This window comes from Lacerta agilis, chromosome 10 (genome assembly GCF_009819535.1).
Source record: "Lacerta agilis isolate rLacAgi1 chromosome 10, rLacAgi1.pri, whole genome shotgun sequence".
Classification (NCBI taxonomy): domain Eukaryota; kingdom Metazoa; phylum Chordata; class Lepidosauria; order Squamata; family Lacertidae; genus Lacerta; species Lacerta agilis.
The window spans coordinates 66,301,908-66,319,927 of NC_046321.1; the positions used below are offsets into that span (position 1 = coordinate 66,301,908).

At 43.3% G+C, this 18,020-nt stretch overlaps 1 protein-coding gene across 1 annotated transcript in view; it reads left to right on the plus strand.

The window, feature by feature from the left end:
• Positions 1-340: 340 nt before the first annotated feature.
• CD36 (CD36 molecule) overlaps positions 341-18,020 on the plus strand; it is an 87,040-nt gene continuing 69,360 nt past the window's right edge. The window contains exon 1 of the mRNA XM_033162433.1: positions 341-421. The gene's annotated coding sequence lies outside the window, so the exon portion shown is untranslated. The remainder of the gene's footprint in view (positions 422-18,020) is intronic.

An 18,020-nucleotide genomic window follows, 5' to 3' on the forward strand; every position in this document is an offset into this window, starting at 1 on the left:
TGACGTGAGTTGTACCTCAACAGCAGCTGGCGGTTGTCAAAGTTTCCTCACATCTGCTTTACTGGTTTAGGCTGTAATCCTAACCATGTCTACTCAGGCACAACTTTTTATTAAATTCAATGGGGCTTACTCCCAGGTAAGTGGGGTTAGGATTGCAGCCTTAAACATTTCTCTTTAAGCAGAAAAAAAACAGAGAAGCAAGCTGATGTGTTTAAGTTGTTGCAGAGTTTGATCTTTCTGCAGATTTCTTGGAAGTGCAGCTGAGTTAAGCTTGATTAGCATTTTACCCAGATGGAGGAGGTTAAGTACTTGAGAAACAAACTTTTAGGACACAGCCAACTTCCCGGCTAGGCAAGCTGTAATATTCTGGTGATTGGAAGAGTGATATGTATATTTCATGTCCTGCTAGGCCTGAAGGAAGGTAGGTACTTCTGAAAAACTACATCTCTCCACATAGAGGGGAAATAGCATTTTAGGAAAATAACAGCTATTAATAATATATTAAAACAAGCATTGCTTGGTGTATGATTTTGAAATTTATTATTAAGTAGGCCAAAGTAATTGATTTTTCTCTATGAATGCTTATGCTTTAGTAAATCTCTGTTAAAAGTAAAGCTTAACGAGAGTGATTTATTCAAAACTTCATGCTGTTTATGAGCAGTAACATCTGGGGAACTGTTTGGTGAACATTTTCCAGGAGGCTTCTGTGACACTTTTCCTCCTTAGTAGATGTTGCCATTGGCTTGAGAACCCTCGCCCCTTTCCCCTACGTTTTGTTCTGTTTTTGCTGTGCTTGTGTGGGTATCCCGCCCACATCTTGTTTCCATAATACAATTTCATAGTATTGTCTGGACACAGTGGTGGTTGACACACACACACACACACGTCAGAAATCTTGGGGAGAGTTCATCAAAGAGGCAGTTGCTTGTTCTCAAATTTTACTGGGAAATATGTGTCTTGAGTAACTTTTGCTTTTTATCTAGTTAAAAGACAAAGTGGCTGGAGAGCAATTTCACAAGCTCTTTGATTTTTAGATGTGCATCTAAGATAAATTTCAAGGGTTCCAAGTAGACCTCTTTAAGTTAATTGGGTCTACTCTGAGTAGAATTTATGTGGCTACAACCCTAAGTGTGTGCCGTAAAGTAATTGATAGTTGTCTGTAGGACTGCATAAAGCAGGTTGAAGTAACAAGGTTAAATATCACTAAATGCTAGTTTTCATGAGCTAATCAAATGAGGTATAGGGATTAGAGTGGTCAAATTGCCACTAGACGAGGGGGATAAATCTGATTCTGTTTGCCTTTTAATGCGAAACTACCAAAATTCATGCTTCTGAAACAAGAAGTGACCTGAGATGCAGTAATCCTTTGAGTTCCCTGACCCCAAAGTGTGTATGAAAACAGTGCAGTGTTGTGTAGTGGTTAGACTAGTACCTGGGAGAATGGGGCTCACATCCCCACTCAGCCATGAAGCTCGCTGGGTGACCTTGGGCTGGTCACTCACTCTCAGTCTAACCTACCTCACAGGGTTGTTGGGAGGATATAATTGCAAAAAAACCCTAAGTAATAAATAAAAGCATGTGTACTAGGGCGAAATGTGAAAGGGGCTTGTAAAAATGGATTACATTAGGAGAAATTGCTAGGCAAAAGTACTAAAAGCATTTAAAAATGTGCCCTTTATGAGTTAAGGACAGTTTCATGCAAATTTCACCCACCCCAAACTAAAGCGGAAATGTTAATGACAGGACTTAGAATTGGGGGGAAAAGAGAAAATGAAATGGACTTGTCATTACAGTTTCCTTTCCTTTAGAAAAGTTTCTTTGGAGAGGGAACAACTGAGACTGGAGAACTTGCAGAGGTGCATAAATAAAATATTGAATAATATTGAATATTGAATAAAATATTGTGGGTGGGGGCAGGCCTGGCTCTCTCAAATATTTTATTGGGGGCTGAAGGGACCTAGGCCCTAAGAGTTGGCTCCCATGAGAAGTTGTAATGGGGGGTGTAACCCCTCCTCACCTGCTCTTTCTTTATCCCATTATCAAAATTGTGGGGATGGCCAGCAGATGGACGACCAGTAATTGTGGAGTTCCTGCTCCCACTGCGCCGTGAAAAGGTCCGCTGGCTATGATCTGAAGGTTTTCTGTTGTGAGTTCTGAAGGTTTCTGGAGTTTCTGGGGGTTTTCTGCAGGTGTCTGTAGGTTCCGAAGATTCCAGAGGTCTCCGGAGAAGAAGTTAAACTAAACTAGATAGCGGCCAAAAATTAGACGGCCAAAAGAACTTTTTTTAAATAAAATGAAATAAATACAAAGGAGACTGCAGTCTGTTGAAGATGCTCTCAACTGCTCTGTGCGGCTGGTTTTGGTTTTGGTTTCTCTCTTGGCTTGCCACACACCGATGTTCTCTCTAGCTTGTCTCGCGCGTTCTCCACACTCGCTCCAGAGAGCGGAGGCTATTTATTGAATACTCAAACATCGTCATAACCATTACAATAACCAATCACAACCTTGTTACTGTGCTAGCTTTTGGGCCGGAAACTAATCACTGACCGTTGCATTGGCTAAATTACCGCGCTTCGCCCAAACGCGGAGGGATCCACACAGTGAAACTCCCTGTAGGATCTTTTACCCTTTCTCCCAAAAGCGGAAGGATACCTAAAATAAACCCAAACAAACAGGTGCAAAAGCACCTTTAAAAACATATTCCCACACAAAATGATATTAAGCTTGAGAACATTCAAAATGTAATTCCCCCCACCCATCATGAAGACTGAGGATGGGCAGGGAGAGAATAGCCCCGGGACTCTTTAATGTGTACAGTTTGCAGACAGTTTGTCCCTTAGAGACTGCTTCTAAGTCCCTTTATCACAATCTGCAAAGTTATCGGTGGAGTGTTAAGCTCGCAAATAAGCAGAAATGCCATGTACAATAGCTGTGTCTCTTGAACATCAGGTGGTGGGAAGGGAGAGAAGAAATGTTTGCTGAATACCTTTTCCTGATTTTTCTTTTCTTGATCAGCACATGGGCTGTGTCACAGTTGGGAGGAAAACCGCTCAATAAATGCAAGAAACTTATTAAAAGGCTTATGCAATATGCTTCTGGTACAGTGGACTTCCTGAGTACGGTGGCTGCCGATACGATTTAACGATTATCTGTCTGAGACTTTCCAATAGCCCTGACTGATTTGCCCTAACCGGGCCACTAGTTACAGAAAGGGATAAGAAAATGCAAGATGGAACTAGGAACAAAACAGAAGGCTTTTGAAGCTGCAATGGTAAACAAAAAGGAATTAAGATGCAATTAAAGCTTTATGAGCCTGAGTCATCTTTAATCTTGCTTGTCATGTGCTTCTCTTGTTAACGTTCAGTGAACTCTAGTGAACTTCCATTCTAAGGGACTGGAACTTTGTCCCCAAAGTGACATTTCTGCAGAAAACCACTTTCAGATGTACAGGTCTCCGTGAATTTCACTGACGCTTACGGGGGGGGGGGGGTTGGACAAATTCAGGGAGAGAGCTCTATCAAAGGCTATTAGATTTTTTTGTGTGGTGTGAAGGGAGTGTTCATATTCTCTTAATTTCACTTTAGACAAAATTTGGCAATTCTACTGTTGCGGAGAATCTTTGAACTCAAATTGTATAGCTCAGCTTTGAGTGCTGTTGTACCCATTAACACAAAGCAAGATTGGGAGCATAATATCCAGTGCTATTTTTCTAGAAAAAAGAGGTGCCAGAACTCACTGTGAACACTTCTCTTCTTCTCTTAGAATGGCAGTGGTGCCCACATGAGAGGGGCCAGAATTGAGTGCTGTTGTGTTCTGTCTGGGGGAAAAAAAAGCTCTGATAATAACTGTAGGTGAAGTGATCTGGGAAGGGTTAAGACTCCTGTGGTGAATCTAGGTGTCCCTCCTCAGTCATGTTTATTTGGATGGGGAAACTCTGGTCCTCAGATGGTTTGGCCTGTGTAAGAACCCTGAAATTCCAGATCATTTCTTTATTAACCCACAAGGTCAGGAGGGGTGGAACATCATTGTGAAACTTGGCATTTGTAGGCAATGTAATGTACCAGTAAGTTGGGGAGTTTTCTTCGCATGTTTGGGCAATGCTTGTGGGCTTGTGGTTGACACTAGCATATTTTGGGTGCGAGAGCAGCAGATGTGATGTTGTGCTCAAAGATAAGAAAAAAGCAAAGCACTTTTGATATGCTTAGGTGACTGAACATGTGTATGGGAGAGCTCTGTTGAGAGGGCCAGTGGGTGTGAAAGATGAACGCCGCCTATGAAGGAGCCAGGACTGTGCTGCCACACCTTTGGAAAACACACCGCAAGGTGGGAAGGTGGGAAATGATGTGTATGGTTTGAGCACTCTGAGGTTCTAGTGCAAATAAAATGAGCTTCTGTGGGCAGGAAGGAGGCCAGCTTATGTGGGAGTTCACGCGGTACGAGTCAGGCAAGCTCTCCTCCAGCCAGCTGCAAAACATTAGCTTCTTGTTAAATGACAGGCCAAGCAAATGCCTTCACTTCTGGCTTGGGGGAAAAAATGATAACGAGGCATTGGGAGTACAGTGGAAGAGACACGTGGCCTTACTGACTGTGAAAACCTCTTCAGTTTTCAAGTTCTGCTTCCCCCCCTAAAGGAGCAGCCTTGAAGGACGTCACTCTCTTGCAGCAGAATGTGCACATTTTGCATGTGGGGGGGTGGTGGTGGTGGAGAGAATGAATGGCCTTCATTCGGGAATGGAAAGGCAAAACTCTGCTTTTGCAAAAAGGCTGCTGTTTCCTTGCTGAATGACAAGAGGTGGTGGATCCAGAAGGCAGCGCTGTGAGTCAAACTAAATATGACTTCAAGTGCCGTTTTGTATTGTAATTTTAAGGTGTGATTCATGCTGATATCTACGGATGGAGGGTGGTATAAAATTTTAATAAAATGAATAAAATTTTAAGCAGCATCTGCAAGACTGGCTAAATCAAATTCTGTGGCTTTTTTAAACAGCCAGGGGCCTGGGAACAAGGTGTAAAAGGAGGAAATCAGCGCTTCCTGTTTTCCCATGCTTTCTAGGTACAGTTCTGAGCGTTTTTCAGTTCACCCCACTGCTTTCCCCAAGAAAACCCACTGTTTACCGCTGAGTTGGAATAAACCTCAATCTGCATAAATACAATTGCTCACTTTTTAATCTCGACAGCAGCCTGAAGTACAGAAAGCTAGCAAAGCTTTTCCTGGCTTGGGCTTCAAGAAACCAGACTCCTGCAGCCTCTCTGGTTGGATGTTGTTGGACCTCAGCTCCTGTCAGCTCCAGGCAGAATGGCCAACAGTAGGAACCGCAGTTCCAAATGTCTGGGGAGCTGCTGTACTCCGTGGGGTTAAGGGTTGAAGACGTAGGGGTGGAACTAGTAAATTGGTATGCCTCTGCTCAGATGCATTTCTTCTTCTTTGGCGATCACTCGTAGCTGAGGAAGATTGTCTTCCATAAACACGGTTTTAACAATGAGTCCGTAAATGACTGTGGAGGCCAATTCTGGATCCACACTTCCTTCCACAGTGGGGACAGAGGTTTCCGGGTGGGGTTGATCATGGTGAGGGTTTGCCAAATGTGCCTTCCTCTTAGTACGTTTCTCCCTTTTGCCCTGAGTTTGAGCATCTTCAAAACCCATGACACCTTTGGTAAAGGCTGTTCTCCAGTTGGAGCGCTTGCAGGCAAGTGTTTCCCAATTGTCGGTGCTTATACTACATTTTTAAAGATTTGCCTTGAGAGAGTCTTTAAACTTCTTTTGTTGACCACCAGCATTACGCTTTCCATTTTTAGGTTCAGAATAGAGTAGTTGCTTTGGAAGACGATAATCCGGCATCGGCACAACATGACCAGTCCAACCATGTTGATGTTGAAGAATTGTTGCTTCGACACTGGTGATCTTTGCTTCTTCTAGTATATTGGCATTAGTTCGCCTACCTCCCCAGGTGATGTGTAAAACTTTTCAGAGACACCGTTGATGGAATCTTTCATGGAGTTGGAGATGGTGTTTATAAGTGGTCCACTGTGGGAATACGTTTTCAGGTGCTCCTGCACCTTGCCGCGACACAGTAACCTTCCGTGCTATGCACGGAAGGCAAGGAGATCAGGCAAAGGTTTGTTGCCTGGATCCCTCCGCGCCTGTAACAAAGTGCGCCAAAAAAGCCTTTAGTAACGGTCGGAAAGCAGTTTCCCGCCCAGAAACTCAGCCAAATACACTGTTGTGATTGGTTTATGATAATGTTATGACGTTGTTCAGTTTACTAATAAATGGCCCCTGCTCTCTGTAGCGGTGTGTAGAGTGCGCGAGACAAGCCAAGAGAGAGAAAGCGAAAGAGAAACCAAGCCGCACAGAGAAGTAGTCGGGAGAGCGCAACTCCACCATTGACTGCAGTCTCTTAGTCTCTTTATCTTTTATTTCTTTATTTTATTTTTGGCTGCCTTCTTAGTTTTGGCCGCACTTTCTGCTGCTCTTTTTACTGCCTATCCTTTCCTCTTTGGAACCTCAAGCCTTTGTATCGACTCCAGAGAAACCTTCAGAACTCCAAACAACTCCTCACGACCTTCAGCTTCATAACCAGCGGACCCATTCACAACCAGTGGGAGCAGGCACTCCGGAATTACTGGTTGTCCCAGATGTTGGTTATCCCCAAAGTCCACATTTCACAAGCGTACAGTAAGGTTGCATCTACAGCTAGCTAGCAAGAGTGGCTGTGGATGAAGTCCTTTGATGGGAGATCTGTGACTGACAGCAGGCACATGGCTCAAATGTTAAACACATTGCTTTTCTTCTAGAAAAAGAGGTGCTGGTACTGCATACCCTTGAGGACCCCCACAAAAAGCAGTGGTTAAACCCTACTTATTGTTTGTTTCTGTTTTCCTTATTCAAAAGGACTGTCTCTACCAAGCAAAATCCCCCCCCCCCATTCTTTCAGTCTAGAATTCTTCTACTAGGGCTTCCATTCTCTCCTTTGGATGCAATCCAAGATGCTGCAGGATTTTTCCTGACCATATTCTGAGGCCTGCTAAATGAGCATATTCGATTTCTGTATAATTTAAAGATTTATTGGAACAAACAACCAAGCCTTAAAATGCTACCCAGCTGTTGCCAATGAGGACTCTCTCTCTCAGGCGTCTAAACTGCATGGTGTTCTGCATGGATAAGTGTTGGATAAGGTTTCCAAACTTGTGTACAGGTTAACTTATAAAATTATTGTGCTGAAATGCCTTTCTCTCTGTGTGTAGGCATTAATATCAAACCTGTATGCAGAACATAAAGGCTGCTCAAGTGGGGACCCATCCTACTGGGGAGAAAGGGGGCAGGCTTCTGGTTTTCCCCAATTCTGTTGCAGCCATTGCTACTGACCAGATAGGCATTGACAACGCAGCCTCTTGGGCTTGTGAGGGACTTGGACTGCAAGACTCGTTTCTGGTCTGTCGTCTTATTCCTGTTCTGAGTGCAATCATTTTCTTCGTTAGCAGTTTGGGGCCACAAGGATATCATTAGGGATGGCGATTCAGCTCCCCTTTAAAGATTAGTCTACCTAATTCACATTTTCTGAAACAATATGCAAACTGAAACGCAGCCATTCTTTGACATTTGCTCTTCCTCTGTAAAAGTGCAAGCCAAGCCAAGTGTGCATAAAATGCATTTATTGGTGAGAATAACATACTGTTGCATCCAACCCAGTCTCTGAGTGGTGCAAGATTCTAGCAGTACCAGCTCCTTACCCAGTGTTTGTGTTTGCTTTGTAATGAGATATAATGCAGACTATGTTGTCTTTATGATACATGGTTTATTTATATATATATTTCCAACCCGAGCTTAGGATGGAGGGGTTCACAGCATTTACACCCCAAGAGGGTCTTGCTTCTCCCATAGCCACCACCTTGGATACCCCTTCTTGGGGAAATTGTTTTGTGCTGCTGGAATCAGGTGCTGGTGGGGAGTCCAAGGAGATGAGTCTTCTCCTGTGTTGGGCCTCTTGCTACACGCCAGGTTTTCTCAGCTGTTGGGTTGTGCTTGTGATCAGGTGAAGGTGCAGGTTAAAGCCTCTTCTAATTGTTACATACCAAACCAACTAGAAGTGTGGTTAGGCACAGCTGTGTTCTGTTAGTTCTCCTACTTCTGCTTTGTGTTCTCAGCGATTTTGGAATATCTCCCATCTGTTTATGCCCTAAACCGAAGGGCGTGTGGGAAAACCTTTTAACAACACTCCACGGGCGACTAGGTGTGGCCACCGCATTGAACCAAAATTTTAGTGATGGATTTTATACTTTGGTAAGAAGGTAACAATTGAAATGATATCACACACACACACACACACACACACACACACACACACTCTGTGTGTGTGTGTGTGTGTGTGTGTGTGTGTTTGAAGAGTCTACATTTAAAATGGGATGGGACGCGGGTGGCGCTGTGGGTTAAACCACAGAGCCTAGGGCTTGCCAATCAGAAGGTCGGCGGTTCGAATCCCCATGACAGAGTGAGCTCACATTCTGTCCCAGCTCCTGCCCACCCAGCAGCTCGAAAGCACGTCAAAGTGCAAGTAGATAAATAGGTCCTGCTCCGGCGGGAAGGTAAATGGTGTTTCGGTGCACTGCTCTGGTTCGCCAGAAGCGGCTTAGTCATGCTGGCCGCATGACCTGGAAGCTGGCTCCCTCGGCCAATAAAGCAAGTTGAGCGCCGCAACCCCAGAGTCGTCTGTGACGAGACCTAATGGTCAGGGGTCCCTTTACCTTTACATTTAAAATACACAAATTAGAATGTAGTGGCAGGTTAATTCTCCCTCTGCTGACAGCTTTTCTGGGAAGATCTACTCCTGCATACTCCATAATAATTTGTTTAAGGGAGGTATCCTGTTGTGCCATTCTGAACTTGATGCAGATGCAGGGAACTGGTGACGAGCAGCTTTCTTTGTGTTCAGAAGCCATTTCTTCTGACCCTCTAATAGGCTGCAGTTCCAGGCCCCATGAAACCATCTCCATTCTACCCTGTAAATGTGGCTTAATCCATGTAACATGATTAAACAGGAAAATGTGGCAGTTATTTCTCTGTTCTCTTTCTTCAAGGGCTATTCTTTCTCTGTTCCATATCAGCAAGGATGGTGGAGAGTGATTGATTACTTATTTCAAAGGCTTCCATTGTCCTCCAAGTGCCTTCTAGCACAATGCTTAAGGTTTCTTAGGAATTCGTCTTACAGCCATAGTTTTCACAGTGCAGTAGATCTCTCCCTGCCCTGGGCCACCTAAAGAGGAATGGGAAGAGATTCTAGACTGGAGGTAGCCGGTAGGATTGTCACCCTACTTTCTGGCAGGGCTTCAATGACTTCGACAGTTCACTGAATGATACAAGATTCAGCAGGTGACATTCTTTCTTTGCATTGAGATTTGCAGTGCAATCCTGTGAACATCTACTTTGAAGTAAACACAACTGAGTTCAATCGTTCTCACTCCAAGGTAAGCATGTAGAGGTTTTCAGCCACAAAGACAAGTTGAAAAGTTGTAGAAGGGCACAAGGGTCCTGCGAAAGAGTTAAAAGAAAAGACTGGTGGCTTGCTCTTTATGTCCAGTAGGTTTTATAGTTCAAAATAGACCGAGCACAACAAACTATTTGAATATTTCCAGGATTGTTGTTCAGTCAATTGAATGTAAATGAATCCTATGCAAATTTGGTTAACTGCCTGCAATACTGTGGAACCTCTCATATTTAGATGACTACTTGAAGATTTTAAAAATTTGTTTTAAGCTCCATAAAATAAATGGGATTCAGTCTTAATGTGTCAAGTCCAAAGTCGCTGTACGTTTGTATGTTGGCTGCCTCTAACTGTGACTGCAAGCCATGGATTGATTTTATGTTTTAGTGGACAGACAGTGGGCTAACGGAGCCCTCTGGCCTTTCTTTAGCCTTGGTCTTAGGTCAGTTCTCTTACCAATAAGTTCCTTATCAGGTGCTTCTTAGATAGGGATGGATGGTGTTGTCTTACAGAAGAAGTGGTACATAACTCACCCACTTAGTCAAGGAAGTCTTCTCATGGAAAAAAAGACCTCGGTTCTCTGGTGGGTGATGAGGTGAGTTTAATTATTTTGCTTCTGAATGCATCAGTTGGATTACAGTGTTCAGCATTCACATACAAGAGATCCCAGCGATTAAACCCCTACATTGACAGATTGGAGAAAAAGCCTTTGAAGTATTTTGGGATGGTGAGGGGGGGCGGGGCGAGGAAGTTTCCAAATGCTTAAACTGGAATCAGTGACTTTTTCTAATGTTGCCATCCCTGGGGGTGGTAGCAAGCTGGCTGTCACTGTCATTAGCCACCCTGGGCTGGATCAAAGAAGCGTTTCAGTTAGATGCGTTGTAAATTTAAACAGGGAAAACGGGTAGAGAAAAACGGGACTCCACAGCGCCATCTGGGGGCATAATGTTATATCACATACACAACGTGTATAAATCACTTTTTCTTTACCAATTTAGCTGAGTCTTTGATATTGCCATTCCTCAGTATTTTTCTCAGTATTTTTCTATCTTACCCAAAGGCATGTAATGGAAGGCATTAAAACTCCTGACCCATCTCCATTGGCTAAGGGGCAGCTATGTGTACAGATGAGGGAGAAATTTGCACTTCTCCTAATTTTGCAAGGTAGTTTTCCAGCCAAGTGATGTGCACACAAATGCCTGTACTACGTTAAAGTGTGCATTACTTTAAGTAACACAAATCTATTTGACAGACTAGCATTGGTTTGCAAAAATGTATGCACTGGGTAAAATATGTGTATATGAGAAGAAATTTGCAATAAACTGCTGGTATCCCCCCCTCCCAATTTTTTAAAGTCACACTTTAAAAACAACAACACAGTATTACTAACTGATAAGGAATTGTGGAGAACTAAACCTAAAATTGGGGGAAAAAACGAGAAACTGAGAGAAACCAAAATGGACACATTTGCCCATTTCTAGCTACATGCAATGGGAAGATTGTGGGTGTCATTAGCCCTTAGCACCTCAATAAATATAGAGATGTACCACCCTTATTCTGTGATTCATGAGGTGCTGACTGCAAGGGAAAAGAGAGGCTATTATTGTGAAGCAGAATTCACAAAGTGTTGGAAGCTTTTAATGTTTAATATATCATTGCATTTAATATTCTGTTGGAAGCCACCCAGAGTGGCTGCGGAAACCCAGCCAAATAGGCGGGGTATAAATAATAAATTATTATTATTATTATTATTATTATTACTACTACTACTACTAAACAACCTACATCCTCAGCCCCAGATCACTGTAGATTCAGGTTGGTGGCATCAGGGGATCTTGCTATAATGTGTAGTTTGCTAGTTGTAGGTTGCGTGTCGAGGTCCCCAATCCACCCCTCAAGTAAAACACACTTCACACCAGATATAAGTTTTAGGTTTTTGGCATTAATTTGGCCACAACTTTATTGAATACAAATTAAGTGAGTGGTTGCTTAGGCATTGGTTAAGACTATCTGTTCCCCTGGGGACAGAACTGACACCCACCCACCTGTGGAGTCAGTATAGGGGAAAACACTTTGGGGAGAGAATGTGCGCCCGTTCTCCCCAAATGCTCCCAGGGGCTCTTGCGTGGGCCCTGTCCCCCGACCGGGGGAAACGGACAAGCATGGTGAGCCCCTGGATTCCTGTAACGGAATTCCCCTCGCAGCAGCAGCTTTGAAGGGGCAACCACAGCCAACCTGCCCCTTCGCAGCATAGGAGGGGCAACCACAGCCAACTCTGCCCCTCCTAAATCAATTTATAACCAATGCCTAACCGCCAACCTTACAAGTTGTGACTAATTGCTACGCAGTAGGCGAAAAACCAAATGGCAACATCCAATCAGCCAAGTGGCAAAAATTCCTACCAGGTCCCTGCTCAACGCAGACGACCCCATGACAGGCATAGCAAGGTCAATGCAGAGGCCTAATAACAGGGCGGGCGATCCGATGCACGAAGCCAAGAGGGCTCCGACGCTGAGTGCAGGGTCATTTATAGGCTCTGGGCTGTCCATCAACAAATTGCAACATATGAATCTCCCCAACGACATCCAGAGCCCAATCACAGTAGTGGCCATCCAAACTAACCCGCCCAGCAGCAGAGGGGTGACTTGTTAGCCCCCACCGCAACACGTGCTCTCCATGAAGGAGAACACGCTTTGTCCTTTTGGCTAATTTGAAGCCCCTCAGATGTATTGGGACCAAAACTTCCATCAGTTCCATCCAGCACATGACCATGGCGCACAAATGCTGCAAGGGAGACAGTTATACCTGCTTCAAAAATTCAGTTTAACCTCTCTCTTTCAGAAGGCCAGTGAAAAACATTGCTCACATTTCCTTTTCCAATGCTTATGTATTAAAATGGAATGTAAAAAAAACATTTAAAAATATGAGAGGGGTGTATTGTTGCCCATTCTACATGCTGGTTGTTTAGTGTTTCTCTTTTTATGAACTTCTGTATTCCTGTTACAGGTAGGTAGCCGTGTTGGTTTGCCATAGTCAAAACAAAATAATAAATAATAAAAATCCTTCCAGTAGCACCTTAGAGACCAACTAAGTTTGTTCTTGGTATGAGCTTTTGTGTGCATGCACACTCATACCAATAACAAACTTAGTTGGTCTCTAAGGTGCTACTGGAAGGATTTATTTTTTATTTTGCTCTGTATTCCTGCATTTCTCTGTTGAAAAGGCCATTGGGGTGCATGTTTGCAGTAGCATTTGGAGACATTTCGTCCTTGTAAGTTGTGGAGTCCTTGGGGCAATTATGGTTTTATACAGATTGCTTAATGGATATGACCTCGTGTACTTTAGGAACTGTTAGGCTTCCACCCCAGTGCTTTGTTTTGTCCCTGGAAAAGTTTATATGGCAGTGGTTCCCTTCTATTTAATGTACTTAATATTCTGGCTTTCTTTCCATTTCAGGGTTACCAGGAACCATATCTGTCAGCTTTCAAGCACCTGGGTCTATTGTTTTATGTTACCATATGTTCCAGAGGGCAGAATATGTCATGGGAAAATTGTCCCAAATTATTTTTATAGGGAAGCCTGCAGTTTAAATCTTATATAGCAACAACCTGTTGGGTCACAGCCATACTTGGATGTAGCCCATTACATTAAGTGTTTTTAAACTAATTCACTACAGCCCTTTGGGTGGAAGTTATATAACTTCTGTAATAGTCAATAATGTTTTGGATGGTTGGTGGAGAATTTGCCCCCTATCTGAGCCCTATGATCAGCCGCAGAGGCCTTGCTTGCAGACCTTGCATGGTGGGAACATGAAGTGAGGTCTTCTTCATGGCGGCTCTGTGGTAAAACAGAAACCTGTCAGAATGGAGATGGTTCAGTATCTATCCAAGGATGCTAACTCTATAAAATAAAGTATAGAGGGGGGTGTATTGGTGGTGATGGGTAACACTGTAAGTGAGAGGGCATGCAAACTAGAAAAATAAGAGGAGCAGCTGCCTCCACGGATCACTGCGGGTAGTAATTTTAGACCCAAATAGAAATTTTGTACTGGAAACTTTCTAACTAGCCCTTGACCAAATTTCTAAAGAGGATCTCAAGCTGGAGAAAGAAAACAGGAAGTGAAAGCGCTGTAAGGAGAAGTGACTTCACTTATCCCCACATGATCTCAGTTTGCAAAACAGCACCCTCCTGCTCTCTGTGGTCAGGATGTCCGGAGGAGGTGCAGGGTTTTAAAAAGCCCAATTAGCCCTGCCCCAAATAAAATTCAGCTCAGGTGTTCCCCAGGTGGTGATCGGCGGTCTCTCATTGGATCAGGGAAAGGGGCACAGCTCTAGTATTGTCTGTTCCATAGGCCTGGCAAAATGGTGATTTTGTTTGTTTGTTTGTTTCTAAACTTGTGTATGCGTCTCATATATTACTTGAAACATTTGCGCTATTTCTTTAGGAGTTTTAAGGTTTGCAAATGTCAGGAGCTGGAGTCAATGGTAGATTAATCAAAGGAAAACACAGTGTCAATGAAGTTAACCAAAACAGTGCAGGCCTAGTGATCCTTTTTTTTTTTTTAATAAGAGTTTATTGGATTTTAACAATAACAATACACAAAATACAAATACATACACTACAAAAAGTACACAAACTACACACAAACAAAACACTTATTTACTCATCCTTATCTTCTTTATAATCCTAAACTTGGGACTTCCTCACATCCTCTCTTTTGCGTTCATTTCTAATCTTCTTTAGTAATTTTGTAACATTGTAAAATCTACTTTCTTACATCTAAACTTAGTCTTACAATTGTAATCAACATATCTTAAATCTTATTCTTATCAAATAAAACATCAAATTCCACATCTCAACTTCTTTTATCCTCTCTTCACTTAACTTTGTTATGCTGTAGCCTAGTGATCCTAGCAACTCTTCCCAATAAGGCAGTTGCAAGGACGGAAGGTTCCTGCCTTCCCAGCACTCCCTAAGGCTCCTTCCTTGGCTCCTTCCCCAGCAGCCTAAAGCTCCTTTGCTTGACTCTTTGCCCACTGCCACCATTTTCCTGTGTGTTCTAGGAGACTAGTGGGGAGGGGAGCTTGTCGCAGCAGCAGGAGGAGACCCCCTGGCTTCTTCAGCAGCCTGCCTCATCTCTGCCTCTTTACCCCCTCCTCTCCAGCTTCCTCTTCTGCTTCTGATTCTGGACTGCTGTCTGCCACGGTGTCTTCCTGCTCACTAAACCCTGTTACTGCTTCCGACACCTCTTCCTCCTTGCCTGCTCCCTCTTCTCCCTCTGACCATTCATTGTCATCCCACCACCAATCCCTTGGTTCTGAGCCTTCTTCCCTTGGGTGTGTGTGTGTGTGAGAGAGAGAGAGAGAGAGAGAGAGAGAGAGAGAGCATGCCATAAGTTTCCATTTACGTGGAATGTTTCCTGCACTTACAGGGAGGCATAGCTTCTCCCCCATCCACTCACATGCTTATTAAATGAATTTAATTGCATAGATGCTTATAGAACAAATCCACATTGGGATTTAACACAAGTCATTAAACGGGCTGAAATGCAGTGGTTAGTTTTAATTAGAAATGCAAATAATCTGGGGTCTCTAAGCCTATACCTATTGAGTATACCGTTGAGACAACGGTTGCGTGAAGGGTAAAAACCCACCTCCAAAACCAAGTTGGGGGCAAAAACCCTCCAAAGCCATACCATACAAGGGAATCCTATGGGGGGTGTCATAAGAGGAGAGGGGAATCCTAAAATGGGGCACGACTTATGGTGAAAGAGCGTCAGCTGTCACTTTTAGTTTGTGATGGATGTATACCTATCATGTTTTCTTCACTTGGGTCAAGCGTAAATCCATAAATAGTTTAGTTAGGTAACAGGTTCTGCCAAACTTATATAAATGTTTGCATAACTGTCTGAAACTGTCTGATATAGAGGACTTGGGCTGAACCTGATTACTACCCAAGAGTGAAGGAACTTCCAGATGAGCAAGGGTGATTTCTGTTAGCTGGTACGCCTTGCATTATCTGTCTGAACCAGAACTGCGTGTCATGTGTCACATAGCTAGCAATTGCATTGGTTAACAAATAGACCTGAAGGGCTTATATCACCAATGTGGTGCATGGGGGGGCGGAGAGAGAAAGGACCAAGCATGAGGCGACCTAAGACCCTGTTCACATCTGACCAGACCATTAACCTGTTTGGAGCAAGGGCTGGAGAGTTGGTGAGTCTGTCTTGTTTTGTAGTAGATAGGCGAGAAGCAGGGTTACTATTCATGTATATTGTGTGAGCAATGAAGTCTTTGAACTTTATTGCTGAATGAAGTATTCCCTTGGGATGGAGGGTGCCTGGCTATTTCTGGGAGAAATATATAAGATCTGCTGGAGGTGATAGGATTTCCTGAGCTCTACACTTGTGTACTAAGCATCTGCAGAAGAGAGATGTCTCTGAGAGGTGAGATGAGGTGACCCTGCCCACTTGCCTAAGATGGTTTGATGTTTTGAACAAATAATTAGGAATAATAATAATAATAATAATAATTATTATTTATACCCTGCCCATCTGGCTGGGTTTCCCCAGTGATAAATTGTGTGCATCTTTGTTCTGCACATTAGATTGCAGAAGCTTTTTCCAGTCCAGTTTATTAAGTAAACATTTAGGGAATAATTGCTCTGTTTCATTAGCTGCTTTCATTACTAGAGCTTTGGCATTGGATGGTTTTCTTTTGGTTTTTGGTTTAGCTGTTCAACAAAAGACTAAATAGTTTCTGGGCTTTATTCTCCCCCTGATAGAATCTCTCTCTTGCCTCCTTGCTTCATCTGATGTAGTATTATTTCATGGGATCAAATTTTGGTAGACCAAAAATGTTGGGGGGGGGGGGAGACAATGTGTTCCTCAATGTTATTGTCCCACTTAGCACATTTTCTAGTTCAGGAAGCATTGGATTTCTGCTTCTACCCTTTCCTCTCCATCCAGTTTTCATTTTGCAAATTTCTGAACTTATGACTACGCCAGAGGACATGAAAGGAGTAAGTAAAAGCTTCTGGCTTTTTGACTGGCTTTCCCCACTTGCTCGTGTGCCAAAATGGAAATAAGATCCAGCTCACTCTTTCCATCTTGTTTTCTTCAGAAGTTATCCATGCACATCATACATGCTTTGGCACTTGTATGATGGTAAGTGTGCTCTTCTCCATATTTGAGGGCTGTTTTACAGCCTAGGTTTGTTTCCTTAAGGGTGCCTGTAAAATGTGGGTGGTAAAACGATGTTGCAAGCATGTGGGTGCGTGAGGCAGCAAATGGGGAGTTTCCGACAAACATAGGCTTGTTGGCTAACAAAGGTTTTGCAGTGTCCATGTGATGTATGAAACCATCCAAAAGATGGGAAATCTTGCAAGTGAGGGCAGCATATATTGTACCCAAATCACTTCAGCCAATTGTGTGGTGGCTGGATTGCAAGGAAAATTAGCATATTTAGATTGGCATTACTTTAACCCATAAAATAGGCGGTTAACCTAGTCACCTGCAGTGGTAAGAATTTCCTCCAGGTGACCAGGAAGAGAAGAGAATTGGAGGTCTCCCTCCTTATCTTCAGGATGGTGCAGGTGCATGAAAAATAGTAGATTTAACTATGCATTCATTACCACTAACTTTACTTGGATACTTTGATCTATTGCTCCATGATTTCTTAAAGATGAATGTTGTTAAGAGGCCTTATCGCCCCAGCACTTATCTGAATGTTTTTCTTATAAGTCTTCAGGCGCCTGATAAAGAATGCGGTTTGATTTTCTGCAGACCTCACTGAATCTGTTCCTTTCTCTTCTGAGCTTTTAATAACAAGCAATAAGGCTCTGTGTTGCTTTCTGTCACATGCTTGGAATTTGATGATTAAGAAGAGCCAAGTCGACATGTCTCAATGACCTCTTGAGAAATCTTGGCATGTCTTCCGATTGTCGTTCATTGCCACTTCAAGAAATATCCACACTGTTTCTTCTGCTTCCCCAGTGAGCTCCAAACTCTGACAAAGTGAAAGGGGTCTTGCAGTGTGGGCATACTGTCAACCTGGGGACCACTGAATGGGTTTCTCCTTATGATCTCTTTAGGTTACTACAGATTGTTTTAGCTGTGGAAACATTTTCAGGGAAGCAAAATGAGGGCATCCCGATCAAGTTTGCAGATGACACCAAGTTGGGAGGGGTGGCTAATACCCCAGAGGACAGGATCACACCTCAAAATGACCTTAACAGATTAGAGAACTGGGCCAAAGCAAACAAGATGAATTTTAACAGGGAGAAATGTAAAGTACTACACTTGGGCACAAATACAGGATGGGTGACACCTGGCTTGAGAGCAGTACATGTGAAAAGGATTTAGGAGTCTTGGTAGACCACAAACTTGACATGAGTCAACAGTGTGATGCAGCAGCTAAAAAAGCCAATGCAATTCTGGGCTGCATCAATAGGAGTATAGCATCTAGATCAAGGGAAGTAATAGTACCACTATATTCTGCTCTGGTCAGACCTCACCTGGAATACTGTGTCCAGTTCTGGG